General features: G+C 40.7%; 1 long non-coding RNA gene across 2 annotated transcripts; it reads left to right on the top strand.

Moving 5' to 3' along the window:
- Positions 1-1,129: 1,129 nt before the first annotated feature.
- On the top strand, positions 1,130-20,912 carry LOC147917100 (uncharacterized). 2 transcript variants are annotated; one of them, XR_015552372.1, is made up of 4 exons: positions 1,130-1,281; positions 2,202-2,337; positions 20,113-20,299; positions 20,687-20,912. It is a non-coding gene; the product is annotated as an uncharacterized LOC147917100 (long non-coding RNA). The 2 variants fall into 2 exon arrangements; XR_015552371.1 differs by lacking the exon at positions 1,130-1,281 and having other exon boundaries at positions 2,142-2,337.
- Positions 20,913-21,484: the final 572 nt, after the last annotated feature.

Here is a 21,484-nt window from a genome sequence, read left to right as displayed (position 1 = left end):
TAAGGAATAAAAGATCTTACTATCGCAGTCATTGTGTGGGAGGGAGAGGTTAGTCGTTCCAGCACCACCACATGCTAATATTTATTGAGTGCTTACTATGTGACACATATTTTGATTAGCACCTTACAAGCTTTATTACATTTAATACATACTACAACCTGGGTATTTACTATCACCCGCATTTTACAGATGAGGAGACCGAGTGCTAGACAGGTTAAGGAGTTGGCCAATGCCATGTTAATAATAAATGTTGAAGCCAGGATTTGAATCCAGTTTCCTGTGATGCTGCAGCCCATAGCCAGCTGCCCCCTGAGTATCCTTGAAAGGTGGTATCTATAGTCTTGGTGCTTTTTTCACAGTCCTGCACTGGGCACTCAGGCTCATGAAGTTGGAAAGTGTATTTCGTTTACCCCTGGAGGGACTCCATCTCTCAAGGTATAACCTCAATTTAAACAAGATCACAAAAAAGATATGTAAATTAATCCACAGGAGGACACCAGATATCTTTTCCTAGAGATGCCTCCCTGTAAACAAGATATTTGGCACATTGCTTCACCTCCTTCCAAAAGTGAAGGTTGAGACCCAGTAGGGGAGCAGGGGACGTGATTGCAGAGGCTAAGGTGTTGAACTAAGACAATACCTGATGGAGACTCTCCTTAAGAGAAGTAGACCACTAGCAGGCAGTCAGGCTGAGGTCTAGTCCCCGATGAGCCTTCCTTGCTCTCCATTCCAGAACTCACCACCTTTTTCTTTTATTTCTTGTGAGGAGATCAGCCCTGAGCTAACATCTGTCAATCCTCCTCTCTTTTTTTTTTTTTTTTTGCTGAGGAAGACTGGCCCTGGGCTAACATCCATGCCCGTCTTCCTCCACGTTATACAGGACGCCGCCACAGCATGGCTTGCCAAGCAGTGCGTTGGTGCGCACCCGGGATCCGAGCCGGCGAACCCCGAGCCACCCCTGCAGAGCGCGTGCACTCAACCACTTGCGCCACCAGGCCGGCCCCTGACCACCTTTTTCTAACAGGCATTTCCTTTCATTAGCTGCAAGAGAACCACATCTTAAGTGAGGGTTAGGTTCTTACATTTAAAAGGAAGTACTATTGTCAAATCCCCTTGCACATCTCTTAAATTTCTTGTACAATATAGTACGCATATATCGTGTTAGAGGTTGACATGGCATCTCTCTATTAGTCTGACAGGTCATTTTCCCAGGAGTACTGGAACTGTTTGTGTTTCTTCATACAAGTACCAGATACAGTTATTGGTTTACCTTTGGACCAGGTAATATAAAAATGAGCAGGAACTGACACTAACTGTGGGGTTGGGCAACTTTGGGCCTATCGTCTAACTCTCACTCAGTGCCGTGTGTTCATTCGATGAACTGGTGGGTGGAGAATCACTACACAATGACAGTTGAAGTTACTCCTTTTCTCTCCTTTCCCTGGAAGCTGGGAAACAAATTCTGATTAGTAAAGTAGGCAAATAATATCACTTTTCATTTATCTACTTTCATCCATGGTATATCCATTTTTCAGTTTATCACTTAAAGGCCAATCTCATTTTATTTCCAAGTTCTTGAGGGATATTGAATACTGCTACCCAAGAACTGCTAATGCTCGTCTGTGTTATCCCTATGTTCTAAAAAGGAAAAGCTAACACTGAGACAGTTACACGGCCTGTCGTCGTCCCTGATAGGAAGTGGTCATCCCAAGGATTGATTCCAAAGCCTCCTCTCTTTCCGTTGTAATCATGTTTTCCAAATTCGTTTTCATGAAGTGCTAAAGTATCATGGCTCTGCTGACATGTGTTTGAGGTCTAGAAAATATATAGATAAATAGATGATAGATATATGATGGATAGACAGATAGAGAGATAGACATATACAGATTTTAATTTCTTGTTTTAGTTGTTATTATGTTCTTTAAAAAAGTGAACATATTCTTGGCTGCCTGGGTGACCATCTCCTGACTGAGGACTACCAACATATATCAGAGTCCATGTTTGTGTTGTATTCGAATGGTATTAGTGTCAAGATATGCCAATTTAATTTTTTAATTTTTGTGGTGAAATGAAAAAAAAAAATCGAATGGTATTAGTGTCAAGATATGCCAATTTAATTTTTTAATTTTTGTGGTGAAATGAAAAAAAAAAAGACTAGAGCTGGGCTTAATCAGAAAATTGTGTCTTTCTTCCCAATGAAGGACAGATGGCATCATATTACATTATGAGAACAGATTTCCCAGGAGTGTTTGAATAGAGAAAGGTGGTAGGCAAATGTGACTTTCAGCAGGCCCTGCTGTAAAGGACGCCATACTCTCTCGAGCCTGTATCTCAGCGGTAAGTACCACATTCACTTAGGGTCTCATGTTATTTTCAGGAAAACAGCAGAATAATGTTCTTTTAGTGGTTTTATAGTTTTGTTCCAATTTTTATTAATAAATTTGATTTCAGGGTTGGATAAATTCTAGAAACATAAGAAGTTTACATAGTCTTCTCTTTATTCATATTTATGGTACTTTATATAAAACAACTTTCCAACACATGGTTGGGAGAATTCCATGATTTTTTTCTTTTTAAATAGGGTATGAACATTGATCAAACGTAGCAAACATTGCTTTTATATATGGTTGTTTGTTTATTTGTTTTAGCAAACACTTATATAGCACTTACTATGTGCTTTGCAAATATTACTAAATCTCATCAATTCTAAGATGTCCTTTTGTCCCCCCACAAAATCAGTCGGTAATTCAATGCCATTTTTTTCCCCTACTGGTATATAAAATAGTAGTGCCTCTAGCATATTAGATTCAAGGAAATCGTTTAATCCTCATATTAACCCTTGGAGAAGTATTATTACCCCCACTTTTGAGGTGTGGAAATTCAGGCACAGACATACTGAACTTGTCCAAGGGCAGACAACTAATAAGTGGTGAGGTCAGTATTCCCACTCAGGTAGTCTAATTAGAGAGTTCCTGATCTAATCAATACAACTACAATGCCTGCAACAAACATTCTGTTAATAGTGTACAAATTAAAATTTACCAATGGTTATTACAAAATTGTTACAGCTTAGCAAATTACACACTAAATTGGCTCAATTTCTGATTAATATCCCCTGCCATTCCTACATTCATACTTCCACTATGTCATCTTACAGCTGTGGGAGATTGACAAGTGCATGAAACACATTGACTCTCAGAAGATGCAACTGGGAATTGAGTTCCTCTGAATCCATAATGTGATGAAAAATGTTCTGTCTTCACCAGTGATTAATTTATAATAACTGAGTCCATTGTCATTCCCTAATTTAGAGTTTTTGGTCTGGGAAACCAATGGCGTGAACATTACATACAAAAGAGATTCAGAACAGCCTTCAGAAGGGTTAGAACACAAATCTTGAAGACACGCCAGAGAATTTCCAAGAGTGATAGGTGTCAAAACTTAACATCTGTTAATGAGGGCAAAAGGAAAGGTTACCATTTATTGTAAGGTCTTTGATACTTCTTTTTTGTTAGGAACTTCTTGGCTTTAAATAACTGACCAAGACAAGAGGACAGAGTGAGAATATGGCAGAATAGGATGTCTTTGTGTCAATACATGCTATAGAAATGGCCACTTGTCTGAACCCTCTTGAATGTAAGAATGTATACTAACTGGCATGATTTCTTGAGAGGGTGCTTTGGTCCATGGCCATTTGTGTAATCTTAAAGGAAAAAAAAAATTATCCTCCCTCTTGGTCCACATGGCCTGTTGTTTCCATTTTGTTAGGTATTTGCAAACAAAAGTAACAACACCAGTCATATGTTGTTAAAACATAAGAATGGTTGTGATGTTTGTTTTTCAATTATTGGTCTACTTCATATTTTATTGTATATTTATTAATACTACATATAGTTCTTTGAGGATATTATATGATAGCAGTAGACATTGTGTATTGGTTAGATTTTACTGTGTAACAAACCATACTAAAACTTAATGGCTTTAAAATTACATCTATTTATTTAGTCCCTGACTCTGTAGATTGGCAATTTTGGCCAGCCTTAGCTGAATAGTTATTCTGGTCTTAGTTGATCTCACATATGTGCCTGTGGTCGACTCTTGGGTTGGCCGGGGACTGACTCATCTCCGATGACCTCAATGATGACAGTTCATCTCTGTTCCAAGTAGTCTCTCATATTCTAGCAGATTAGCCTGAAGTTTTCACATGGCAACTGGGCAGGTTTCTAATAGACTGAGCAAAAGCTTGCAGGATTCTTTAGGCTTAGCCTCAGAACTGGCACAATGTCATTTCTGCCCCATTGTTTTGCTAAAGCCGGTCACAATACCAGCCCATATTCAAGGAGAAGGTAAATCTTTTGATTGGAAGAGCTGCAAATATACATTGCATAGAACAAGGACACAGGGAGGGATGGAGATCAATGGCCATTTTTGCAATCTACTACACTTAGCCTTTCAGCTGTCCTGTGAGTTATATTCTTTTTTTTCTGTTCCTTACTGGTACCATTCATGACTTTATTCTACCAGGGCATCTACTATCAGAGGTTTTTTGTTTTTGTTTTTTTTTTTGGTAGGAGGGAGATAGAAGAACGCAGACTTTAGTTTCCCAAATGAGCAACCCTTTCCACAATGCCTTGCTACATAATGGTATCTATGGTTACATGATATTACGGATAATTCTACCATAATTTCAACCTCTTCCTCCAACCCACCACAGTGGCTAACAGAGTATATAAAAGGACTGACTCAAAATGTAATGTGAACTCTATAGAAGGCGATAGGAGACGAGTTCTTGACGTGGCAAAGGGATTGGGACCCATAAGATGTGAAGGGTAGTGAAAGGAACCTAGGATCTAATAGTTCAGCGAGGAAAGGTCTCAGAGAAAGCACAGGTGTCCCCAGACATAAATTAGGGAAGGAGTAAATTGGTTTTATTTGGCCCCAGAATGCTGAGCTAGTACCAAGAGGAGGAAATTACAATAATCAGTTTATGGCTAATTATATGGAAAAATTTATTTTAAACCATTAGGGCTTTTCAGAACTGAAAAGGTGTTGGCTGGTGGTTAACAGCATGGTAAGTCTAGAGTCGGACTGCCCTGGGTTCAAATCCTGTCTCTCATGCTTCCTGCCTATGATCTTGGACAAGTAATTAACCTCCCTCCTCTATAAAATGGGACTAATAAAACTTGCACTTTCTAGTATTATTATGAGGATTCAGTGATAACGTATATGGAAATTCTCATTATAGTGGCTAGCAAGGTGAGTGCTCAAAATGGTTAATAGTTAATAATAGAAATATCTATATTCCTGAAACTGACTAAAGGCCTCTGTGAACAATACTGTCAGTGAAATACCAGGCAGTAAAGAATACTAGTACTCACATGCCCCCTGGGTAAATGACACCTGTCCTATGCTATTGGAGATTTTCTCCCACCCTGTTACAATTGCCCCTGGCAATTCAGTAAAAAAACCCTATTTTCCCTTCTGTCTGTAAAAACACGTTATTACTATTTTGGCCCAGGTCTAATTACCGTGGAGTGTAACCTTATTTTCTCTTGTTGGGGTAATCGATAATTCCCAGTGTAGAAAGATACCTACTTCCAACTATGACTTTATCTGAAAAATCATTATTTTAATGATCATAACAGCTCATTTTCTTCCTTTTTGCCAACATCATTCTTCACCAGCCCATTGCTTGAGGTGACTTAGAAAAATCAATTCAAGGGAGAAAATGCAGTGTCCAAAGGAGGGCAGAGTAATGGTGGACGGTGCCCAAAGCAAAGGCTTCTGATTACCAATCTGCTAGAGTGGGTCTCGAGATTGGAAACAAATCGTTCAGCCAATGGCTGCTTATCAGTTTGTTTGTAAATTGGGGCTATTCGAGTTATAGGGCATTTCAGAGCTTTAGCTGTGCTCCTAATGTGCTTGGGAGACTTGGATGAAAGATGCTAACAGCATTACTGGGAAGCTAGGTCGTTTGAGTGATGATCTGCTGACTTTTGTTAATGTAGGCTAGCAATCAGGAGAATTCAGTCAGAGGAAGAAATCCATTTCCATGTCCAGCTACTTTATTTAGAGGAAACACCTGTGAAAATTCCTACTTCATACCAGCAAGAAACTGCTATAACAATCCTTTGAATTACAGCCACTGTTCTGATAGAGATGGATAGATATAGATTATCATATATATTTGTATATATATCACATTTATATGAATAAAGTGGAAATCAATTTACAAAGGATGCTGGAGAAAGCGGAATTGTTACTTAGTCCTAAAGGTTGCTTATAAGAATTACAACGCTAAAATTGAATTGCTTCAACACCAGTAGCCAAAGGCTTAGATTTTATATGTGTCATTTCTTAGTTATAAGACTACTCACCACTAGCTAGAGTTGTACTCTAATACAGCCGCACTGACCAATGTGGTAGCCACTAGCCGTAGATGGCTACTGAGCACTTGAATTGTGGCTACTTCAAATTGAGATATACCATAGGTGTAAAATGCACACTGGATTTTCTAGACTTTGTACTAAAACAAGATGGAAAACACCTCATTAATGTTTTTGCATTGATTTTGAAATGATAATATTTTGGATATATTGGGATAAATAAAGCATTATATTCCAACAGATTCTTTTTACTTTGATTTTTAATGTGGCTACCAGAAAATTGAAAATGATACATTTGGCTTGCCTTTGTGACTCACATTTTCTTTCTACCGGACAGTGCTGGGCTAGAGTTTCATTACTCAAAACAGGTCCTCAGACCAGTGGCATCAGCATCCCCTGGGATCTTATTAGAAATGCAGAATCTCAGACCCAGTGAATCAGAATCTTCACTTTAACAAGATTCGCAGTGAATTCATATGCATATTAAAGTTTGAGAATCACTGGACCAGACTGTAGCAGAGCTGGAATGAATTGATTAAGAGGAGAGGGCTTCTTGAGAACTTTAATGCCCTTGTTTCATCTGCAATGTGATTCTGACTTCAAGTTTCTTTGGTATGTCCAGCCTATCATTGTCCACAAAGATCTTCCATGACACCTTGTTCATGATTTTATAATGGAAATCAACGGGAAAAACGCAACTCTGGTAGCAGAAAATTCACCTGATAGTGAACTTTTTAAGAGTAGCTCTTTCAGAAAGCAGAATTTTTCCGCAGCTGATTTTGACTTGCTTTTTCTGGATTGTCCTGCTTGATGATAAGCAAAGAAGGGCAGGGTCAGGTCTCCTTGCTCACCATTTTTCCCCTTTCATCTTTGAGTCTCAACTCTGAAATGAGAGAGGACTTCCTCGACCACACACTCCCTCTTCTTCCCGCCAGTCTCTCCCCATCGCATTAACCTGTCTAAGCTTCATGTCACCTCTCCCTTGCTGAGATCCTTATTGTTTCTTTACATGCTTATTGTCCACATCCTTTGTCCACTAGAATACAAGTTCCACAAAGACAAGGACTTTTTCTCGTTGACCTCTGCAATGATTTCTGACACCAACTACCTGACTTAGGGCAGACTTCACCAGTGAAGAGCCCAGGCCTCTCAAAACTGGCCCCACTTCAGATATCAGCTGGAAGTTTGGAGGTCCCCATGAGGCCACCCTCACTTCTGACTAGCTGGCTACAAATTTGGGGTTCCCACTACCCCCTTAGGTTTGATAATCCTCTAAATAATTCACAGAACTCAGGAAAGTACTATATTTACAATTACAGATTTATTAGAATGAAAGGATACAAATTGGAACCAGCCAAAAGAAGAGACACATAGGTGAGGTCTGAGAGGGTCCTAAATACAAACCTTCCACGTCCTTAGGGATGGGTCACCCTTCCAGCACATCACTGTGTGACAATGCTTAGAGTATATTGCCAACCAGGGAAGCTTTCCTGAGCTTCAGTATCAAGAGTTTTTATTGGGGCTTTGTCAGGTAGGCATGATTTGAATCATTGGCCATGAGATTCAACTCAATCTCTAACCCCTCTCTTCTTCCCAGATGTTGGCTGATATCACATGGCTCAAAGCCCCAATCCTCTAATCACCCCCATCCTGAGTCACCTTGTTAGCTTAAACCACTAGGGACCCACGACAAGTCACCTCATTAACATAAAGTCAAGTGTAGTCTAAGGGGCCCAGCATGAATAATAAAGATGCCCTGATCACTTGGGAAATTCTGGGGCTTCAGAGGCTCCCTCCCAGGAACTGGGGACAAAGGCCAGTCAAATTCCTTATGACACAGGAACCTCTCTATCCTTAATGCCTATAAGAGTGCCTGACACATAGTGAGCACTCTTTAAATATTTGGATAAATAAGTTCCTGGTGTGTAGCATAGAACTTGGCACTAAGTGAGGGCTTAATAAAAATTTGTTGGTAGAATGATTATGCTTTTAACTCTTGACTTAGGTACACTGTCTCAGAGTTTGGCTGGAGATTCAACCTTGTAGCAGGTAGCCTTCTAATGCCTCACAGAGGTGCAGCATGGTTAGACAGAACTAATTACAATGACGGAGGTGAAGTACATAAATCTTTTACTACTTCTTCTAAGGCCAGTGCCGTGTTAATAGAGGGAAATCAGCTCTATAAAATGACTGCAGAATGGTATTTGAGCCTTTTTCTCTTGTAATTAATTATTGACAGTTTACACTCATTACACACTTTCGGGGAAGAAAAAAACACCAATTATTAATGCTTCAAGGAAACTCCCACAGATTAGCTTGTTTTTTTGATGATTATTTTGGTGTCATCAAAAAGAACATTGCTCTGTTGAGAAATGGTTGTTATATATTTTTTTGCCTTCCAAATTATTGGTTGGAATAGCTAAAATGTTGCCTCAGTCTGTCAGCAGAAGCAGTGAGGGGAAAGAAAAGAACAGGAGTTTTCAGTTTAAATAAGATTAAACCAGGCATGAGATTGAATTGGTGGCCGAAGGTAGGTTCAGACCCTCAACGATTTATGTGAAAGTGAAAGGAGTCAGCAGAAAATGAGAGCAGATTTGAAATCGAAGCTAGGGCAGGCCACACGGAGACTGAGAGGTTTGTGGTTTGGGGAACAACCTCCCACTGCTTCTGAGTCTAAGTCAAACTATTTTTGAAGTTCAGGAAACATAAGTGAGCTGAATCCTTTCACGTTCATTAATCTAAAACCCTGTCCTAGCACCGTTACCTAAGCAATTTGGGGCCTCCTACCTAACCTCCTGACATCAGTTTCCTCATCTGTAAAATGGGAGAATAATCCTTGTTTGAAAATAGCATCTAGTCAACAGGGCTGTTGTGAGGGCTGAGTCGAGCTGTGTGTAATAAATGTCCGCTCTCTCCTTTTTGATCTGCAAGTTGTCTCATATCCCATTTCTTATACTTCAGGGATGTGAACAATTTTCTAGAAAATTCATGGTTTCAGAGTTTTCTTGGAAGGACCTGCTTTTTCCAGATGGTCTTTAGATAAGCCAGATAATTCCAGCCCGCCGTGCCTCTGTTGCTGGGGCATTTCTGATAGATGTTTGTTTCTGCTCGTGAGTATTCACCTACGAGAGATTCTCCACTTTTCTATGTACATGTGGTCAGTAGTTCAGGATGAAATGAAGAGCAGGCACAGGCACCATGTCCGCTGTGGATTGTCTGATATGAAATGGTGCAGGTTTTACTCATCCTTGTCTTTTCAGAAGCGACCTTTCTTCCTCCTTCTCATTTCCACACGTACCACATTTAAGTACAAGGACTTTGGAGTCAGGCAGAACTTGATTTACTGGTGGCTACAGAACTTGGGCAAGTTTCTTAACCTCCTGAGTCTGAGCTTCCCTGTACATATGATGGGGATGAAAGTTCTTGCCTTACCTGGTGTGGGAATCGAAATGAGAATCCTATGCAGTGTCCAGTCTTGCCCTCAGCTGGCTTGGAGAAGGCCTCTTCCTTTTCTGCTCTCCCACCACAGGAACACAGGTTCTAGCTTGGCCACTGGAGACTTTCCATGTCTTGGCTCTTGACTTTCACATCTAGAAAAATCAGGTGAGGTGATGGCAAAGGAAACCACATATCCCATGGTGCTTCTTACAACTTCCATGGTTTTCTTTGAAATACTTCAGAAAAACCCTAATAATCACTGTGTATAAGTTAGTGTAAGTAACATGTTAGGTACAGCTAGCATTTTGATTAGGGATTTACACTCTAGGGTGGTCAGCTAGCATTGTTACTAGAAAAGCTTTACTCTAAAGGTGGCTAGTGCAAGGGCTTCAACTATATTTCTGAGTAACCCAAACATTTTGCCAATTAGCCTAATAAATGAGTTTAGTGGTGAAATTAATTGCTTAATCAGCATAATGGTTGATAGAAATGAACTCTCATTTCTGAAAATAACAGAATTTAAGTGAATGACACGTAATATATATTGTATATTATACATTATTTTATATATATACAGTCCCACCCTTGCAAAGATAGGGTGTAAGAATATGTGTGAGGTTTGTTTGGATTCTCATTGAAACAAATGGACTATATAAATATATCTTTGAGACATTTAAGATAATCTGACTATAAACTAGGAATTAGATTATATTAAAGAAATATTACTAATTGTTAGGTATAATAATGGAATTGTGGTTGGATTTTCATTGTCCTTATCTATCGGAGGTATGTATTTAAGTACTTACAGGTGAAATGATATTATATCTTATATCTAGGATTTGCTTTTGAAAACTCCAGCCACATCTTCTACCAAAAACAAAATAAAGAAAGATGACAAAAATAAAAAAACAAAAAACCACCTTGGAGGATAGATAAAATGAAATTGGCAAAATACTAATGGTTGTTGGCAATGGGTATATAGGGACTGATTAAACTATTCTCTCTACATTTGTATGTGTTTTTAAATTCCCATAAAAACAATCTAGTGGGGCCTCCAATCTGAATCCTTAGGGAAGGTGTAAAGATAGTCCTTGGTCCAGTCTTAGGGGATTTTTTGGTGCTGATGCTGACTTTAGGCTGACTCAATATCTCTGGGATATTGTCATATCTGCTTCTAGTAAACCTTCTGGCAACCTAGTGGTCAGAACCTCTAAAAGGACAGTGAGCTGGGGCTGCAGGAATTTGCAGAACAGCTGTATGAACTGGTTTGGCCTATTTGCTAATAAATTTTTGTTTAAAATGTGTGGATGTGGAAAAATTTGACCTGAGGCTCATTTTTGTTGCAACTTGGTAATGAGGTTATAGGTGAGTAGCTAACACCCACTTCAAACCTTCCAGTGGTAGTGTTAACCACCAAAAAAGGACCTCAGAACTGTGTACAAATTGGCTTATGTCAGTTCTCAGCAAGACTGCTAAAAATGGAAAAGCCTACTGAGGGGGAGCTGACCCTGAGGAATTAGGTCCCTATGGCAGAAGTAGAAGAGGAAGGAGAGAGGGAATGGAGTGGCAGGTGGCCCCACATAGGACGTGATAGAGAACACCACATCGTGCCATCACATGGATGGACATGGATGGCAGGTGCAACATGTGGCTGGCTGAAGAAAGTCTAGCTTGGTGTGCAAAGTGGCGCTCTGCAAAAAGGGAGCAAGTTGGGGACCACTGGGGGCCAGTGAGGGGTGGAGAGTTCTGGTTCACTGGGAGAGTAATATCAGGTAAGCCTGCAACAGGTCCCAGAACTCCACCAGGAGAAGGCACTTTATATGGAGAGGAATCCTACTAGCAGGAGGAAGGCAAGTACCTCTCCATCCCTACTCAATAATGACATTTGATAATTGAAGGAATTTTTAGGGCATGAGGTAGGAAACAAGAGCTGGGACTTAGTACTAGAGCTAAGGTTCAAGGGGAGACTTGTGTTTATGAAAATCACAGAGCTCAGTTATCCTTGGGTTGTCAGGTCAAAATGAATATGTTATGTTGAGACATTGAACTAGGTCTCTGTAAATCCCTCTCTGGCTATTGATTATATTGTTCCATAGGGACTAAGGGGGCTGAAGGGTAAAGATACTAGATAGATTCTAGTAGGAACAGCTCCCAGTTGCCTTTCTTCCACAGACATCTCACAGTGTGGCTAGATAATTTATTGGGATGTTAGTTTGTGTTTTCTCGCCTACAGACCCCATTCTTTGCAGACCTTTTCTTCAATTCTTTTTGCTTCAAGACAGTTTATGTTACTGAAATAATAGCATCCGCACATGTCAGTCTTTTCCCTTTGAACCTTTTTTATTTCCTAAGGCCAAGTTCCCAAAAAGATTATGCATGACCACAAGAGATGCTGCCAAGCTAAGAGAGATTCCCCTAGAGAAAAGAGAAAATAGAGGTCTGCGGAGCCTATGAGCAGTGGGAACCCATGACTTGCTCCCTGATGTTGCTCTGGGGAGATTAACAAGTCTCCACAGGAAAGGAAATTTGGAATAAGCAGAAAAGAGCGCTGGGGGAGTCCAATGGGAAACTATGCATATAACTTGTCAGGTTAGATAATTCTAGCTTTTCATTGCCTTTAAGCTATTTTACAACCCAGTAAATTGTAACTAATAGTAATGCAAAATAATTCTTGTCTATATACATGCAAATAAATTCTGTCTAGTGGGGGATTAATTGACTTCTCTCCCCACCCCTTGCACCATCTATTTGTAAGTTCACTTCAATATTTCTTTACTCCATATAAATGTGTGCTTCTTTGACTTCTCTTTCAAACTTGTGGGACTATCTTACCAATCCCTTCATTAATAATAGATTAAATAAAACCTTTAACATGTCTTCATTTTATATCTGCTTAAAAGTTAGAGTCGTGATTCTCCTTTTTATGAGATTTATCATTTAACAACAGGATGGGGACAAGATATATCTAGTACGTCTGCGCAGAAGCCCTCAGGGAGCCTTTGCGAGCTTACCTAAGCCACTTGAACCCCTTGATTGTCATTTTCTCTTGGTAAATATCTAATTGTCCCCGATAATTAAAGGCAGGGAGTAGATAGTCTCCTCCCCCGCAACTTTGCTGCCAGACAGCATGGTTTAGTGACAACCAGTCCCGAAGAGAATATGTCCCAATGTCGGTAAGCAGACTCAAGAAGGAGTAGCCAGTTCCTGGAGCTCAATGAAGTAGCCACTTTGTCAAGCACTCTGAGCGGAAACACTGATATTCTCATGGCTTGATCAGCTTGGCTTGTGGTTGGATTAGGTGACAAGAGTTCTCTGTGAACGAGGAGGGACACGGGACCAAATAGATCATCCTAACCTAGGATACTACTCCAAAGTGTAAAGGGCTTACCAGATCCTTAAAAGTTGTTCATCGAGGAGAAGTCAATCTTTCTAGCCACTCGTGTTCAGGCACCTACTCATTTCACTAAGAAAAGTTCATACTGTCATCCCTTATGCTACTTAGCAAACCCTTTGTTGCCAATTTAGGTAAAGATATTTGAATCACTTTCCATGGTGACCCCTGGAGTGTGACTTACTGATTAGGTTCTTCATATGTTGAGATTTGTCTGTAGGTGTAAAACAAAGCTAACTGGCACACACATGCATATCATACTTTTTTTTTTTTTTTGAGGAAATTTGGCCCTGTGCTAACATCTGTTGTCAATCTTCCTCTTTTTCTTTTTTCCCCCCAAAGCCCCAGTATATAGTTGCGGACCATAGTTGTAGAGTCGTAGCTCTTCTATATGGGATGCCCCCTTAGCATGGCTTGATGAGCATTGAGTAGGTCCGCCCCCAGGATCCAAACTGGGCAACCCCAGGCCGCCGAAGTACAACGTGCAAACTTAACCGCTATGCCACCAGGCCAGCCCCCACATCTTACTTTTTACTGTTATCAGTTAAGTGAAGTTTCAGAAGAGTTTTTGAACAGAGGAATGATATGACCAGATATGTACTTCAGATCAAGGCTTGTGCTACATTATTGTCCATGTAAATCTACTAAGAATTTTATTAAAATATGTGATCTGACTCAGGAGTCCTGGGATGGGGCTGATAATGCGCAAGTCTAACAAATTTTCAGATGATGCTGATATCAGCTGCTGACCCCTGGATCACGCTTTGTGCAGCAAGGGTTTGAAACAAGGATCTGCAGATTTATCTGTAAAGGCCAAGATAGTAAATATTTTCAAGGTTGTAGATCCTACGGTCTCTGTTGCTACTTAACTCGGCCATTATAGCGTGCAAGCAGACATTGACAATATGTAAATGAATGGATGTGACTGTGTTCCAATAAAACTTTATTTAAAAAAATAATAGACAAAACTTTGGATTAGGCTGCAGGCCATAGTTTGCCAATCCCTGTTTAGAAATACCATTCTGGCAGTAGTGTGTAGATGGATTGACAGGGTGGAGGGGAGATTGGAGATAGGTAGTCTAGTTAAGTGGAAGAAATTTCAATGAAAGCTAATAAATGCTTAGACTAGGGCAGGGGGATGAGAAATCGAAAGTGAAAGTAGAATTGATAGGACTTGACAGGGATAGACAAGATATGCAGAGCTGCCATCAATATTGGATGGGTTTTTGGGTCCTCGAGTAATAAAATAAAGCATGACTTTTCATGGGCACATTTTGGGAGGATTAGTTTCTGGTTGGTTGTTTCCAGGATATGACAGCTTTTGTTACTGATGTCTTTCAGGATTTATGAAAGCCTAGACAGCTTTATGCTCCCATTAATAAGGCAAAATTGGAAAAATTTTATACGAGGTTTCAGGTTTCAGGGAAAAAAATCTCATTTCAATTAAGTCCTCTTTCTACTGAAGTATGAACAGATTTGTTTTCTATATTAATTGCAGTTTTTAGAATTAAAAAATTGTATGCCAGTTATTAAATAATTGAGTCTCTCTTCTGCTCAGGGGCCTCTGGTAGGTGACAAGGTATACTCAAAAACAATCAGTAAGTATTACATATATGTGGTAGGTGTTTATGATTAAAAAGTGAACTTGACAGACATATATCAGACTTGAGAAATGGAGTGTCTTTGAAGGAAGTATAAAGCAAATACTCCTAAGTTGAATGATAGAAGTGTTAAATTATACTGCAATGTAGTGTTGCCTTGGTTGAGTTCCATAGAATAGTTAAAAATTAGTCCTGCAGTTACAAATTTGGGAAACACTAGTTATCTACTCCAGCATTCAGAATAAGGGCATACTTCTTCATGACCCAATACTTTTATCACACCTCTGAAGATGAAAGATCCCATAATATTTAACTTCCAATTTACCTTCAAATTTCCCCAATAGTCCCTGTAAAATCCTTTTTTGTTTCTTTGTTTTAAAATCAGGCTCAGATCAAATTTCATACATTGTATTTGGTTGTTACCTCTTTTAGTCCAGTGTTCTCAAAATGTAGTCTCTTGGACCATCAGCATCAGCATCACCTGCGAACTTAGAAAAGCTAATTCTGACATCCAATCCCAGATCTACTGAATCAAAAACTACGGAGATGTGACTGAGCATCTGTGGTAGTGATTTTGATGCATGTTAAAGTTTGAAAACCACTGCTTTAGTGCAGTCTTGACTCTCGGTCTTGGCTGCATAATAGAATCATCGAGGAATCTTTTAAGAAAACCTAACATCAAGTGTACCCCAGGCCACTGAAATTTGAATCTCTGGGTGTGAAACTCAGGCATCAGTATTTCTGAAGCTCCTCCGGTGTTTCCACTGTGCAGCTAAGACTGAAGACCCCTGCTTTACTTTCTGTTCACCTTAAACTGCCCTCCTACCTTGTTATTTAATGACATTGATTTTTATCTTGCTAATTGTCTTGTAGAAGGGCCCACGATGTGTATTTGATTGTACGCATAGTTTTTTCACCTTTATTGAGCCTCCCATTTCAAAGCAATGAAAGGGATAAATCATGTGTCTTTTCTAAAACCTTCGTGAAATAGCTTTGGTCTTGAATATTCCTTGCAAGTAAAATAGATCATATAACAACCATTTCCTTGGATTGTATTTTTTTTTCAACCAAGTGCATCTCCTCTCTTCCTCCTATTTGGTCTGTCTTGCTAGGCCAGATTATTACCGCTCTGGCTTTCAATTCTATTTTTCATTTCCAAGTTGATTTTTTGTGGAACATCTCTTCAGAATTTTGCCCTTCTCTCTCTGGGTTTATCAGCTATCTGCTGATAGCATGGACTCATCCGTTTCACTTACCTCGTTCTTCTCTCTCAAGCTGTGTTTTATTAGAGGATTTGTTTTCAATATCTCATCTGGCCATCTTGTGTGCAGAGTGGAGTCTTTGTTCTCTTAGATTTTTTTTCTCTAGCCAGCCAGAGCAGATTCACTTGATGACAGCCCTGAAACCTGTTTCTGTCTGAAACCTGTGGCATCTGCCCTGACAGTTACACTGAGTTTCTTTTTGTTTAGGTTTGTAGGACAAAGCCTGTTTACCACTAATATGTTTCTGCATTCTCAAAAAAATCTCCAAGTCTCAGCAGGTTGACCCACTTTTTTTTAACCCAGGATGCAGCAAATCCTGGTTATGATACTATGCAATGCATGTCACCAGCACATGAAAGTAAATCAAGGCACGCATTCTACCAGTTTTCATTCGCTAAGATAAAGGTGGTTGAACATAATGCAAAGGGAAGTTAGAGTTCTCATGAGTTATGGATGACTCATGCATGTACAGAATTAGTAAGCGAACAAAAGCGAGATTTTTTTATTTTTTCATAGTCATAATAAGTGGTGTTAAAGGATAATTTATATACACAATAGCGTAAAATCATGACTCTCAGATGTAAACTGAGGACTGTTCAATATTTTACTTAATTCATTACTAGTGAGTGAACCAGACAGTTGTTATAATAGGCTCATAGGAGAAGGCTAAGAAGTACAAGTTTATATGGAATAAAAGAAGGTTGAAATGAGTGTGCCAGTGGACACCAAACTGGTTTCTTTCCATAGGAAAAGGGGTGAATTCGATTGAAACTCTAGCAAGGAATTTATTTGTATGTCTACAGAGACAATTTGTGTTGCAGTGCCATCAGTTCTTTATAACTTTCAGCATTGTAAAGTAGCTCAAGGGCAATGAAAGGCAGTGAAATAACTCAGGAGAGTGTGCTCACAACATTGCCGAGTTGTCCACTGGAGACACCAGTAATTCTTATTGATATTTCCAATTGTCCTTACAGTTATAGTACTTGTAAAATACTTGATAGCTTGCAAAACACTTTAAAATATGTGCTTTTGAGTATCACCTCAAAATTGTCAGATAGGTTGGTGGTATCTTCTCACAGTTTACTTTGAGGAAGTGAGCTATGAAATCACCCAGCCTACGACAACGTAGGTTCCCCAAAATTTGTAGTTGTTGTTAGGGAAGCAGCGTTGATGGTTGTTGAGAGCAGGGACTCTGAAATCGTGTAGATTGTGCCTCACTGTCCTCATCTATACAGTGGGGAAAAAATAATATCAATCTCATAGAGTTGTTATGAGAAGTTAAAGAGCTAATTTGTAGAAGGTGCTGAGAACAGGGACTGGCTCAGTAAATACCCTGTTGTTTCCATTGCTTGGTGTTCAGCTGTCACAGACCAGGTCCAAAAATGGCACTTGGATCCTCTGCCTCCAAAACTCGTGAGTGTACTCTGCCAAAGATGCTGCCTTGTGAAGTGTGTCATATTTTTTCAAATTTTCAGATTTGACGGTTTTGTTCTTTTTTTTCATTTTAAGGTTCAAGATGGTTTGTGGAGTGCAGGTTTCATATTTGAATCAGAGAAAGTTGAGAGAGGTACTTGAGTGGATATTCTGTTCTGATTCTCCTTTCATCTCACAAGTCGGAGGAGTACTTGTCTTCTGTATTCAGCCAAATCTGAGCTATGCTAATACCCAATCCTCAGCACTCGATGTCTGCTTAAATGGAACCTAAAAATAAATATTTCTGTGCTCTCATGCTGATGTTTTAGAGGTGCTAAGAAGGCTGGCAAGAGTACAGCAGGATGCCAGTGTCAGGTCTTGGTTATGAGCCACATAGTCAGGGCTGTTTACTCTCTCACAGCAATTCTCTGAAGTGAGTGCTATTTCTGCTTACAGAGGAGAACAAATGTGGCCTGAGGAAGTTAACTGAGCAGAGCCTGGGTTTGAATGCCGATTTGTCTGACTTCAATGTGTGACTCTAAGTTCCACTGCCTCCTGCTCATAGGGGTATTGTGACACAGTAGATTCTAGATCAATTATCAAAATGGCCAATGCGGACTAAAGAGTAAGAAAAGGGTCTAGTAACTGAACCCACTACATAGAGTAACAGGCTGAGCTGCTGGCGGTGGGCCCAGGACTTTGGTGAAAGAGCAGGCTTCGGTGCTAAGTCTTTTAAGTGTAGAACTGGAGCTCCTTAAATCCCTCTGGACCAAGAACAGCCAAGGCCTGGCGTGGCACCAGAGGTGTGAGAGGAGCCCACACAGTCTTAGCAGAGGTGGCTGGAGGGCTGGGGTGGCCCAGAGTTAGAGACTAGAGGGAGAGTCTGCCTGAGTCTCCAAGACGCCCGGCCATAAGGTTGGATGTCAGCAGAGTACGTCATTGTGGTGGAAGGCAATCCCACTGTTATCCTGGCTCTTAGAGCTCTATTGCTTGTTTAGTTGGAGTTTTGGGGCAGGGAAAGGAATGGCAGATTTTCTTTTGCTATGAGAGTGTGTCATTTTGTGTAGACAACAGCAGAAGACATCGTGCACTATCACAGCTGGGGCTCAAACCTGGTATGTTTGATTCCAGACCTGTGTGTATCTCCCTACAACATTCAGGCCAGCTGTATTAGTTTCCAAGGGCTGCAATAACCAAGTACCACAAATGGGGTGGCTTAAAACAACAGAAATGTCTTCTCTCACAGTAGTGGAGACTTAGAAGTCTGAAATCAAAGTGTTAGCAGGGCTGTGCTCCCTCGGAAGGCTCTGGGGGGGATCAGACTTCTGGTAGCCCCAGATGTTCTTTGGCTTGTGACAGCGTAGCTCCAATCTCTACCTCTGTCTTCACATCACCGTCTTCCCTCTGTGTCTGTGCCTTCACGTGGCGTTCTCCTCTCTATGAGTGTCTGCGTCCAGATTTCCCTCCTGTCTCCATAGAGACAGCAGTCATGTTGGATTAGGGCTCACTCTAATGACCTCATCTTAACTTGATTACATCTGCAAAGACCCTATTTCCAAATAAGGTCACATTCACAGGTACCTGGGGTTAGGACTTCAACATACCATCTTGGGGAACACGATTTAACCTACAATGCCACTCATTCTTTTCTCAGATTCCCTTTTATTTCCCAGGCTTCAAGTTTCCACATTTGGTAACTATTTGTTCTTTTATCTATACAACCATCCTTCCAGTTGAAAAAACATTTAATGATGACCTATTGTGTGTAAAGCATTGAGCCTATAATTGTACATGCAAGCAGACAGGGACCCAACCTTTACAAACCTTCTAGATGAAGTCGAGAGAGACAAAAACAAGTCAATAGATGGATGAAAGAATCTCAAACTGTACTTAGGATTATGAAGGAGGGAAGCAGTGGTTGAGACAGGACAGGAGAGGTGGAGGTGATGCTCAGGATACCCAGGGAAGGTTTCTCTGAGGAAGTTACAGCTGAAATGAGACTGAAAGGATGAGAAGTGATGTCCATGGAGAGCTAGAAAATAGTGGCCCTGGCTAAAGAAAGAGCAGGCAGTAATGCCCTGAGGCAGGGACCAGCGTGGCACATTGGAGGAGCAGAAAGGTGACTAGTGTGGCCTGGGAGTTGGAGTAAGGCAAGAGACCGAGTTGGAGATTTAGGCAGAGATCAGATCTTGCAGGGCCATGGAATTTGAATTTTAACTTAAGTTACAGCCGACCAACATGCTATCACGAGACCAACAAAACACTTATCATAATAATTAGAATTTCTTAAGCATTTATTCTGTGCCAGGCCGGAAACCAGGCACTTCCCATGTATCATGTCATTTCTTCCTCACCACAACCCTGAAAGGAGGTATTATGAGAGTTCTTAGAGATTTGCTCACTCTTATATTTATGGAGCATGTAATCTATTCCAGGAAAAGTACTAGGCCCTAGGTAGGTGTTGAAGATCCCTGCCCTCCAGTTGTGTACAGTCCAGTAAAAACACCTGTGAACAAATGACCATACTAGCAGCTCGATGACAGGGCTGCAGCCTCCCCACCACTCTGGGCTCCTGTTTACTCCATGTGTCAAGTGGGGAAGTCATCATTTCCTACTTGTAGGGTGGTGGTGGTGAAAAGAAGAGTCAACAGGGGAGAAGTGCCTGGGACAGGTGGATGCTCGGTCTCTGGAGGTGATTATTCAAGCCTTGACTGTGCTGTGAGTGACAGCTGCCCACAGTGCCCACAGCTGGTGACAGAGAGCAAGACCCTCAGGAAAGGGGAGACGGGAAATGCTGCAAAGACGTAGGTGAGCTGAGCCTGGAAAGAACAGTGGGCATTCCCCAGGCAGACAAGGAGGGGAATGACAAAAATTTGATTTCCCTTCAGCCTAATGCATTATAATCCTTATTATTAAAATTAAGTGTGAGGAACCAACGTACCTGTGGTTTTGATGGAAAGAGGCTACATGCTGTAATTTGGCATCTGAGCTTCGTATAATGCTTGGTAAGCCGTGTGTTAGGATACCACTTACCAGTCACAGTTCTGCATAGAGTTTCAGTAAAAATGAGAATCGTGTAGCAAATACAGGCCCATTCAAGGGCTTTCTGTTTCCAAGAATGTAGTATTGTCTTTTCTTTTAAAAAAGGAATATGTCAACTTGCCCTCTAGTGACAATATTTTGTATTTCACTCAGGTTCAGGAAATAAGCTGCATGCTGGCTCCTCTGACAACGCCATTTTCTCTTTATAAGATGGACGCCTGCAGTGCAATAACTCTACTAAAGCAGCAGAAAACAATGGCCTCTGCAAAGTGTCTTTGCCGTGGGCTGGTGTGGTCCTTTCCAGATGACAAGAGTCGTCGTCGTGAGGGGTTAATAGCTGGCGACTTTAGGCAAGTTGCTTACACTCAGGATATGCTCTCCTCACCTCTGAAATGAGTTTGCCAGGGTGGTGTGCATCTCTTTCTCTGTTACACCCACCGGAATGCCAGCTCAGTGAGGGAGGGATTTTGTTTGCCTTGCCACTGGTCCCCAGGGCTCACAACAGTGCCTGGCGTGTAGTAGGCACTTCATACCTGTGGTAGAAGTATGAATGAACAATAACGACTGTGAAGATTGAAAGCCATCTGTGATGACAATCCCTCGAGTGTGGTCAGGCAATGAGCGGGTACTTGACTACAGGGTGATGTCCTTCCTTCTTTCACTGTTAATGCTTGCTTTTTATCTTGTCTTAGGCTTATTTCTCTATGCTGTTTTCTTGTGATGCTTTCTTTGGCCATTTTGAGCAAAAGTTTGGAAGAGGCATAGAGAAGAGAAAGTCGAGGATGGGGCTGTTTTAGTTCTGAAAGAGGAGGAAACATGTAGCAGACCCTTCTGGGTGATGGTGTTTCAAGTTTAACCCTTTCCTATAAACCATCCATTTATTTCTCTCTGTAATGCGCCTTGGGGCTAAACCGTGTGCACATGGCACATGTTGAATTCTGGAAATCCAAT

Source organism: Ceratotherium simum, chromosome 5 (assembly GCF_057802395.1).
Source record: "Ceratotherium simum simum isolate JZ-2026a chromosome 5, ASM5780239v1, whole genome shotgun sequence".
NCBI lineage: Eukaryota > Metazoa > Chordata > Mammalia > Perissodactyla > Rhinocerotidae > Ceratotherium > Ceratotherium simum.
This window is presented reverse-complemented; position numbering and strand designations above follow the sequence as displayed.